General features: G+C 39.8%; 1 pseudogene; it reads right to left on the reverse strand.

Annotated features, from left to right (window-relative positions):
* Nucleotides 1-2724: 2724 nt before the first annotated feature.
* LOC113078205 (SH3 and multiple ankyrin repeat domains protein 2-like) lies at nucleotides 2725-9530 on the reverse strand (annotated as a pseudogene).
* Between the last annotated feature and the right edge of the window lie 8 nt (nucleotides 9531-9538).

Consider the following 9538-nt stretch of genomic DNA (forward strand, 5'->3'; position numbering starts at 1 on the left):
GACGATGAGTTACTTCTGATGCTCCTGTCTTCATTTTGTCACATCTTTTACCCTTGGCCATGCTTCTAAACCAATCATTTGAAATGATCACTATGAAAGTGTTTGTGTTGTGATACAGGGTGGATTATAACACTTTTAGCACTTTTAAATGGGTGAGCTGTGCCATACCTGATTCTTTTATCTTAACCTGAGCCCAATAAGCTGAATTTGTAAAAAGAAAGAATAAAAATGTAAATTGTATTTAAGAGTCCTATGTTCATACGGTTTGTGTCAGAAGAAATAAAGGGTAGCCTATTTAATGAAGTATCTAAATCTGTTATTTTGTTGTTGTTGTTGTTGTAGAGTGAACTCTTCCAAAATATTATAAATTTCTCATATTAATATTACAGTTTACAGTAGTACCCATAACTTAGTGAACATGATATTTTGAAATAATATCGTAATGACCTAATTAGTTAAAGGTTTTAATAATGCATTGTTACAAGTCCTCAAAAAGACCCTCAAACTATGACTTCTCAAGTTTTCCGAGGACCTTTTATTTTTAACCGGAAATGGTTCTACAGTGAACACTCGCACAAGCAGGGTGTCAACGGTGTGGTAGTGTGCCAAAGAGGGGCTCGATGCCTGAGCGGATGAACAGCGTAACGCACATACAGTTATTTTATTTATTAAAGTCTTAATCTTGAGCCTAACTTCGCTATGCCGTATGCCAACCAGCCCACAGTGAAAATCACGGAGCTGACGGACGAGAATGTGAAGTTTGTGATCTAGAACACGGATCTCACGTGAGTGGTGCAAGTCCCAGAGTCAAAACGATCAGTTAGCGTTTAATTAAAGCAAGTGTGTTAATGACATTGAAATTCATGTTTAGTTTAATATTTATTTTGTCACTAACAAAAACATGTTTATCTTCGGAACGCAGTTTAAGATATTTTAGATGTAGTCAGAGAGCTCTCAGTCCCTTCGTTGAAACTGTGTGAACTGTTATACTGTCCATGTCCAGAAAGGTAAGAAAAACATCATCAAAAAGTAGTGACATCAGAGGGTCAGTTAGAATTTTTTGAAGCATCGAAAATACATTTTGATCCAAAAATGGAAAAAACTACAACTTTATTCAGCATTGACTTCTTTTCCGTGTTTGTTGTGAGAGAGTTCAAAACAAAGCAGTTTGTGATATCCGGTTTGCGAACGAATCATTCGATGTAACCAGTTGATGTAACCTTTGAACCAGTTCACAAAATCGAACTGAATCTCTTAAACGGTTTGCGTCTCCAATAAGCATTAATCCACAAATGACTTCAGCTGTTAACTTTTATAATGTGTGCGGGACAGTCCCGAAATTTGAAGCTTTGTCCCGCGTCCCGCAAGTCATAAGCAGTGTCCCGCATTTTAATTTCGTCTTCGTCATTTTATTTAATCGTCCTTTAAATTACATTTCTACAATAAAAAAAATGTTAATAGGAAAACACGTACTGAACATGCGCAGCGCAGCCGTTATTATTGGTTCTAGCGGCTAGCCAGAGCAGGAAAATAAACACCGAGAAAAAAAAAACACTCCTGGTGAAAGTGAACTACAGCTACACCTGCCAGGAGTTCTAATGACACATAATGAATGAGAAGGCCCTACTCTAAGCTGCCAGATCAGACAAAAAATATAAATTCAAGATGCACTGAATCCGGTAAGAACGCATTTAATCTTTCTAGTCTTTCCTAATGGAATTTATATGCTTATTTGGAAATGTGCTTTGTAGCGATTGGATTATTATTTTCACTTAATTATTTGGATTGAATACACACGTTCTGTTAACGTGCTGTTAACGTGCTATTTATGTTGATATTTATTTTACTGATATTACTATTAAATATTATTAGTGACGTTCACAGCGCCGGTCAGCACCGTCATTAACATTTTTATAAACCCTTTTAGCAATTTAAAACATGTTAACATCACTGCAAAAAGATATCTAATAAAAAAAATCTATATTTATTCACCTAGTATAATAATAGTAATTTCTCTGCCTCGTGTCCCGCATTGTCCCGCAAAATCAGGTCTGCTGACCTGCAACAGAGCAATAGCCAGGTGGTCACCCTAAATGTGTCTGACACTCCCTCTGAGTTCAAACAAACCAATATCCCAGAGAGATTCCCTGTCTTCCTGTCCTGTCTACCCCCTTGTCATATTGTATGTATGTATGGACAGGTTGATGGATAATTTCGCTGGTACTTGTGAATAGTGACAATAAAGGGCTACTACTACTAATTAATGTACTCAAACAGTACACTGACTGAACTGCTGTGAAGAGAGAACTGAAGATGAACACCGAGTTGAGCCGGATAACGAACAATAGGCTTGACTCGTTCAAATTTTTATTTTATCACAATTTTAGGAAAATATAAATTTTTCAGCTGTTATGTTTTCGCATGAAACTGTATTATGGTGGAGAATTATACGAATAATAAACATAAAAAAAAAACTTTTTCATTAGACATGAGTTACACAATGTGAAAAAAAAAAAAATGAACACCAGAGGGCAGGGTTTGAATGGGAAAAAAAAGTGCGTGTATGGCCATGAAAGAACATTGAACAGCATGCTGATAAGGGCAACGTTTTATTTAAAGCCAAACAATCCCTGAATGGATGTAAGAAGTTTACAGAAAACCGCCCCGAGACAAACTATGTAAACAAAACATGGAAGGAACAAGAGCTACGCGAGTTCGACAACAGATTGTGAAATCATGTTTATTCGTCCCGTGAGTTTTGGTGGTTTCAAATACAGTATCGAGGGATTTGGAGGAAAGTGCAGTCACAAAAACTTCTCTTTGATTTTAATAATAAATTCTAGTTAAGCACAAAATTACAGCAACATAGATCAAGTGAATGCATTCCTCAGTGTGTGAGTGAAGTGTGTGGGAGACAACTATGAAGAAGAAACAAAACTCGTAGTCCAGCTCTAACTAGTCCGGACCTTCTGCGTGTCTTATAAAATTGGTTTTCAAAATCTAATTCTGCGTACACAACGATTCAGTGCCGCCTATGTCATTTGCCAGAAATACAAAGTATCAGTTTGCAGTTATCGTATGGTGTAAAAGTGCGGTCACGCGCTTATTGACATGACTGCATTTCTCCCGCGAAATTTCCCAAAGCAACAGTAGCTAAATGTGACCGCGTCATAAGTGACCTATAATATGTGCTCGTTTTGTTTTTCCAAGTATACACACCACACAAATCTACATTTTAACTTCTTTCTTTAATTACATAATCTAAAAGAAGCAGGTGACAGCCATTATCTCATTATTTTTCATATCTTCTAATTCACTGAGACTTATGTATATGTAAATTTCATAATATTATATACTGTACTGTGGAATACTGGCAAAGAAAGACCAAACAGTGTTCTTTAAATTTGTGTATTGCTTCTTAACTGATACCACATAGATTTTTGGCACACCACATATCAGAGTTAAATGTCATAAAAATTTCATAAATATTTCTATAAATCTTTAAAATACTGTGCTGTTTCCTAAAATAAGATATATAGAGATGATTACTCTAACTCCTCTAAGGTCGAGAGATAAGCAAACATATATATAATTTATTTCTGAATCTCTTCACTGCATACTTTAAACGGCCATAACTTCATTTCATTCACAGCCATTCTCTGTTTCATTTATCACCTTTCCCTCAGTTCTGACGTTACCCACAGTGCTTTGAATTTAATACTGTAGGTGAAATGTAAAATGCTGGCTGTTGCTTAGTGTCTCTGTGATGTTTTAATCACAAATATGAACATTATATCAAGTCCGATTTCATACCTGTGGGATTTTACCGCATAGTATGGTGATACATCTCTGAGAAATGAATCTAACAATGAGAAGATCACAAGTAAACTTCAGATGACCTAGATATGTTGTGGGGTGTCAAACTGTAACAAGGATAGGCACACATTGCAGTTACATGTTTAAATTAATAACATTGTAAGACAGCAAAATAATAATTTCTTACAATTGTTGAGCAAAACAAAAGGATTGCAAGACATTAAATAAGGACAAGTAAAAGCACTTAGATTTTTGATTAAATGGGTAAATTAAAGTTTACACTTTGTGATCTTGCTTAAAAATTTGTTGTAGACAGTTGCAGGTAAAATAAATATTAAATCAAAATAAATACTCAACAAATTACAAATATGGAGTCTGGTATTAGTTACAATTGACGACATTGATATGTATAGATTAAGGAGGTTTTCTGTCGTTTTCTGGACGTTCCTTTTTACCACCCAACAATAAAATGATTTAGAGGATTATAATTACAAAAAATAAATACAGTGCATAAAAATACATTTTTAAATTAAGAATTCATCACGTATTTAAAGCAAAAGACACACATACTGGCCCTTTCAGAGTGATTGTGTCAGGCAGAATTGTCAGTTTCTACTTCAATTATTTTCCATTCACCCATGAAACTAAACCTCAATATTTCAGAACTTATGTGTTCCTGTCTTTGAATTTTCCAAATAAAACCTGCTGGAAATTATTACTGACTAGCAACGCTGAGCAACAACGCAAAACTAGTGTTGACTAAAGGTCCAAATAAAATGTTGGTGGGAATGCTGCAGACCTCCTTACCATATGGAAGACACCTAATAGTAAAACCACAATTCAAAGAGACTCAAGAGAATTGTTGATCATTCAGACAAACATCCTATGTTAACGTATTAAGAGACTTGAAGATTTAAAATGTTGGAGAGACCTGTTGCTTGCTACGGTTACATTTGTTCGCATGTAGGGATATTTGTTTTCAAGTGACCGCGGCCCTTCTAGGACTGTCAGGGAATGAACTGAGGGACACCTAAATGCCGCTGATCACATCTCTGAGATTCATTTATCTCTTGTTCGAAGGTGTAGAAAAAAAAAAAGCAAGATATTTTATAGGCAGCTGATACATAGACAAAGGTTCCCTTTTTTCCTGAAGAAATATTCTCTGTAGAATTGTCTTAGCAAAGATAGAAAATGGATCCCCAGCTCTGCTGGTTTCAGTGCATTCAAAGGAGGCCAAAGTCCTTAAAAGCCAAAGGATAGTCAGCTCGTGTTTGTAGTTTCCATACAGTGTGTTGGCTTCAATGTCCTCTCTGGTGCTGGAGCTCTTGGAACAGAAACACAGGTAACCGCTTGTGCTTGTGCGGATATTTTGAATGCTTGAGTTTCTTCAGGATGTGAGAGTTCCTAAAATCCACCGAAAGCATGATAGGACAACAAAGTGTTCAAATAAGTGAACTGAAATAAGGGAAGAGGGACAGAAGCTTATGAACAAGATGCGCAGAGTCCTGGTGAGGACGTCTGCCCAGTCTCATCTGTCCAAGAGGACTTTCAGCGCTCGCTCGATGTTCATTCTGTGACCCACACGAGTCACGCCCAAGTCGATCAGATCCTCCTTTTGCAGGTTGGGCAAGTGGCTGCCCTCGATATCATTGTCCATAAAGGCATCCCTGTGCTCTCCCAGGTTTAGGCTCTCAAGCCAGTCGGCCACGTCCTGTTTGCTCCACATGAGGATGGGTTTGGTGGCAAAGGGCTTGTTTGATGCAGCCTGGATAAGGGTGAGCGGGGAAGGGGAGCGGCTACGCCCCGTGCCCAGGCTGAGGGGTGGTGTGGGCAGACCAAATACGTCCGTCATGGTAGGGGAAGTGACTGAGGTCGGGAGGGAAGAGGCACAGCTAAGGCCAGAGTCCGGCGGGGACATGATAGGGCTCGGGGTATGGTGGTGGGGAGGCAGGCTCTCGGCCTGTCGGCACGGTGATGGGGCAGGCACGTTGGGGCCAGGCTGGGCAGTGAAGGTAACGGTGGTGTTCTGCTGTGTACCTGAGATGAGGGATACACCATCCTGATTTCTGCAAAGAGAGAAGGATGAAAGTGAGGAATATGTATTAAGTTGGAAAACATATGAGACTCAAGGGATAATGTAAAACTACATTCCTGCAAAAGATGCTAGGGTGTTATAAGGGGTTTGCAGAGCATTGCTATGTGGTTGCTAGGGTGTTTTCGGGTGCTTACTGGTCCAAGTTAAAGTCTGCATGATATGGCTGCAGGTCCTTCATTCTTGTTTTGTCTGTTTCATTGTCCACCAGGTGACAATCACAAGTCCAGTGTTCTCCTCAACAAACTGCATTATGTAACTAGAGTAATACCTCTAAGTAATAAAGCCTGAGAAAAAAAACTGCATAATTCATAATTACTGAACAAATAATTACTTACTCTGTAATGTTACTCTTTTTTTCATTTTTATTTAAATCTATGCTGTCCAGTTTTCAAAATCCTATAGCTCGAGTGGGACTTAATCAATTTAATTAATTTGTTGACCTCGTCTGGAAAGCTGCCTATAAGGATGGAAGAGTTGAGACCACAGAATTAGAAAGAGATCCTAACAAAAGACATAACTGTAAAGCTCTTTATGGGCGAATCTCTCAAACCATGTCTCATGATATAGTACCTGTAGTAGTTCATTTTATTTATGCAGTTTTTTGTCCCAACAGACTTAATTTATATCAGTAAAGAGAAAACAGAATTAGACTGAAATGTGATTTATCATTTAAATAATGCCCCAATAGAAAAAATCCTAAAAGTCCTAAGAAAGCATAATTTTCTTTATGCAAATTGTTATTCTTATTATTATTATATTAGGGTAAAATATGACTGACATTTCTTTTTGAGATTCACCCTCACAGTTTATATTTATGTAAAGATCAAAGAGTATTGAAAGTATGAGTGTACAGTAGGTGGTTTAGCTTTAAGGAGGCTGTGAATGTGAGGTGCTTTAGCAATGCTATGTCCTTGCCCCGGGTTTCTCTTTATACCCAAGGTGTATTGGCCTACATTTGTTCAAGTAAACCTTTACATTTGCATCTGATGTAGTACACTAAATAAAACCAATAATGGACTCCTGTGAACTCTAAAAAAATACAAAAACATCAATAATAACATATAACACATAATTTACACTCCCAGCCATGGTTTTGAGATTAAAAAAGTCCTCATTCGTTGAAATAAGAAACATGGTAACCTTACACACTAAAAATATATTTCCATTCATAGTAAAAAGAAAATACATCTTTACTCAGTGTAAGTTAAACAGCGCTCTGCCTGGGAAACACGTGCATTTTAGGGTCAGTTCTGTGGTCTGTAAATAACAACATCATTTAATAATGAATGAGACTTGGGCTCCATGTCGATGACAAACCATTGCCTGTGCAATTTTGCAGCCATTGGTATAGACAACCCAAAATAAATGACACACAAGCTTCAAAACCTAATGAGCTTTCTCTGTAGGAATCATCAGTGGGGAATGACAAGAATTATTGATTGAAAATACTCTTTCTACAGTACTAAATTCTTGAAAGTATTTTTAAAAATACTTAAAACAACAGTAAAAGGTATTGGAAACATCTTTAAAAATAAAAGGCAATTTTACACAAAACTTTAGAACGTATGTTTATTATAATGCATTGTGCTGTTGTTCTGTATTAAAATCAGTTTTAAGTCATAAAAAAGCTGCTGATATTGGCAGTATAGCAGCTCAATAGGTTTTCTGTATATTGGAACTCTTTATAGCCTTAAATGTTTTAGTCAAAATGAAATATAAAAATCATTTTTAGATGTTGCTTAAGATAATCTAGGGATGTCTTGTGGGAGCAGTTTGGGTGATGTGACAACAAAGCAACAAATGAACCATGTTGTAACAACACGTGCGTGCACACACACACACACACACACCTCCCCCCCCCTGTGGTACGGTCTGTGTTCATCATCACACTGACGTTGCTCAGCTTGTCCTCAAGGCTGTGTTCTTATTATTGGGTTGCTAGGCAACTCTTTCGTTCTCCAGCAGAGCACACACACTAATCTGAGAGCCTAAATGTAAGCCTGTGATCCAGGAAGGAAAGAGGGCATACCTCATTCCGAAGTGAGTCCTGGATCCTGTCGGAGAGTCTAATGCTTCCCCTGGCTTTGGTGCTTTTTTCCTTGTTCACATGCTGCAGAACTGAATTGGCTTCAGGGCCATGGGGTCCTTTCATCTCCGGAAGGTCCCCCCACAGCTTTGAGGTTCGTTGCGTTGGTGTTTTCAAGGGTTCTGGTGGAATTGATCCAGGGGGCGGAGGTGGGAAAGAGGAGGGCATTCTGAAAGAGCTCACATTCTCCTCAGCAAAGCGTCCTTGTAAAGTGCGTTGCTCTTGATGGCAGGTTTGGGTTTTGGTTTTGACAGGATTTGAGACCTGTCCACCAGAAAGGCTTGTCCATCTGCATAGACAGTGCATGTGTCCAGAGTCTCGCCTCCTTCAGAAGACAAGGTTGAGATACTGGACACAGTAGAGATGGTGCTGGTGGTCTCCAGTTGGGGGTCACCGCTGCTCCGGCTGTCTACCTCAATGCCAGAGTCATTGATTTGTTCATAGGGGCTCTAGCGGCCCTGGAGGGAAGCTAGGAGGTGTGCAGTTTGTGAGGACCGTTGGTCTTTTGATTTCGGAATTCCCACCACCTAACAGGGGATAGTAGGGAGCAAGAGAAGGTCCTTTTGTACCATTCGTTTTCTGTTTGAGCAGTTCAGCTAGAGTCCCTGTCTGGTCTTCAGGAATGTCAAAACTGTTGGCAAACTCCAGTGGGGGTGGTAGGGGTTCAGCAAAAACAAACTCTTCATCGATGTCGACAGAGGCCAAGGGCGGTGGAGGGATGCGAAGGGCAGCTTGAACAGGCTCATCCACTGAGCTAACAGTTATGATGGTCTTGCCATGTGAGCAGCTGATAGCGCCTTGGGAGCTGGGGGGTTGGTGGGAGCTGGCTGGTTGGGGTCGCGAAGCTCCCCAGGGTGCTGTCGGGACTCACTGCCTCGTTCCTGTCACCCTCAGACAAGCTGTTATCCTCCGATTTTTGCCCCATCTGTGGTGTGTACCATCAGCAGACCAGCTGACTTCTGTTGAGAAGTGTCCACAATGTCAATCAGCATGTTCTTCTTCTCCTCAGGCTTCTTCTCAGGCTTGCCCAGATCGAGCTGGTACTTGGATTCGGTCTCATATTTGGACTCTGTCATCTGCCTCCTCAGGCCCCCACGTGGACGGCCCATGGTAGCAGTACTTGAGAAGCCAACTTCCACATTTGGTCTAAGCTTTGTGTCGATAAAAAGAGGTTTATTGAGATCAAGTTTGGATGGGTCACTCTTTAGCGGAAGAGGCTGTGATTGGTCCCTCATGGCTCTGTCTCTGGCAGCTAATGCTAAAGCTAATGGTGAATTGGGGTCTAGTGGCTTGCCTGTTACTGGATGAACGTAATTCCCACTTCCTGAGCTGTAGGTCTTATGAGCAGGCAGACTGATTGGGCTGTGTCCTGTACGGGTGTTCAAAAGTTCCCTTACCATGGTGGGCTCAGGGCTGTTGAAGTCCGTCACATTGCCACCACCTCTAGGTATGCTAAGTAGTGATGAGGGAGGTGCCATAAGCCTACGTAGCCGCTCATCGCTGCCTAAACATGCCCTCATCAATAGACTTGGAGTGTCTGA

Source organism: Carassius auratus, unplaced genomic scaffold, assembly GCF_003368295.1.
Source record: "Carassius auratus strain Wakin unplaced genomic scaffold, ASM336829v1 scaf_tig00024639, whole genome shotgun sequence".
Classification (NCBI taxonomy): Eukaryota; Metazoa; Chordata; class Actinopteri; order Cypriniformes; family Cyprinidae; genus Carassius; species Carassius auratus.